Below are 1,762 nucleotides of genomic sequence, written 5' to 3' on the forward strand. Positions count from 1 at the left end.
TGGGTGCAAATTCATGGCCATAATGCTTTTTTAACCTTCCCTTTTAAACCTGGTATTGCTAACTTCCTTGGGGCATCCACTGCAGTGCTATTTCTATTTGCAATGTCATCTTTGCTCTTAGTACAAAAATTACACCTCCATTATTTCTTCCTGAAAGATGTCAGAAGTCATAGTACTTTCGTTTTCTCCGCATAGGCGGATAGTAGTTTGCACAGGACAGGAATGTCAGACCCCTGCTGGAGTCTGCACTAGTTGGGTCATGGTTAAGTATGTGTAATTAAAATACCAAATCGTGTTTGTTCATACTACTACTTTGTCAAACATTTTCACTTCACATCTTTTTTGCATAAAAAGAAAAAGAAAAAAAAGAGTTAAAATAACATAATGTAAACCACATTATTCACTGCTTACAACTCTATCCAAGTGCAATGGGAGTGGATGAAGTAGTCTTAATGGTATCTATCATCTTGCTGAGTTATTTCTCTAACACCAGGAAAAACCAGTGTTAATGTTTTCTGTGCATGTCACACACATACACACACACACAGAGCCGAATCATAGCTACTAACCAGATAGATTCACCATGTTATGTATGTGAATCAGAGTGGTAACACATGCACACACTTTCAAAACAACAAAAAACAATCCAAAGGAAAAGAAAACCAGAAGTTTTGTTATCTTCAATATTTATTGCCAATATGCAATATACAATCATCTAAAAAAACAACCCCCCCCCCACCTCTTCCAAAAAACAAAAAAAAACCCCAAACAAACAAATCGTTTTGATCAAGTATATTCTGTATAATCACACAATCCTAGCAAAATTGCAGTGATAACTTTCTTTTCTAGACACATATCTGCTGTCATGTTTTGCACACTGCTTGAAATCTATTCTCACTCTACTTGAAGACTTTTTCCTATGAACATCTGTGTCAACCATGTACATACTGAACAATCCTCAATACACACCATGCTGTGCATCATCTGTGACAGAAATCATATTAATGTTCAGAACTGTCATGGAGAAAGGAGATTTTGTACGCTACCCAAAGTTGACCTATAACATAATTTCCAGGACTGAAAGTCAATCAGTCAATGTGTGGAATCCCTCGGTGACTTTGCTGTCACAACTACTGATCAGAGGCAGAAGATTTGTTTTCCCTTCTAAACTGTTAAAAATGGAAATACCCCAAAACATGACCCGCAACCATGAGTAAGTTGGATATCAATCTCAGCTCTCTTTTCTTTTCTTTCTTTAATTTGGCTAATTTTTCGTTCTTTTCACTTTTCTGTAGTAGTTTCAACTGAAGTGTCTCCAGGCATTCTTACCTAACATTTAGAATCCAAGCCATGGAACTGAGGTGTTACTGCAAGTTAATAATCACACGAGTATGTGCACATTACAAAATTCTATGGCCTTGCTAAACCAATCCTCTAAAGAACTGCTGAGTGGAATGGAAAACTACTTGCAGAGACCCAGGCTATGACACATAACCGACAGACCTGGAGGGATCTGGTGAAAAGTCCAATTGACTATTCATGCAACTAGTTAAGGGTAAAGAAGGAAAGGGAGGGGTCAAGATCCAGAGGTTTCTCACTTTCCATAGTAGTATTAAGTACATGTAAGTACAGAGTCTACCAAAACACACCCATGTCTGCTGAGCTTATTTCTTACTCCACGTAGTTAATAGTGTGAACACAAACGCAATTAAACATGCTGGTTTTAACCATGATTAATTCCATCATCCCTGTCTTTGTTTCT

The sequence above is a fragment of the Babylonia areolata genome, chromosome 7 (genome assembly GCF_041734735.1).
Source record: "Babylonia areolata isolate BAREFJ2019XMU chromosome 7, ASM4173473v1, whole genome shotgun sequence".
In the NCBI taxonomy this organism is placed as follows: domain Eukaryota; kingdom Metazoa; phylum Mollusca; class Gastropoda; order Neogastropoda; family Buccinidae; genus Babylonia; species Babylonia areolata.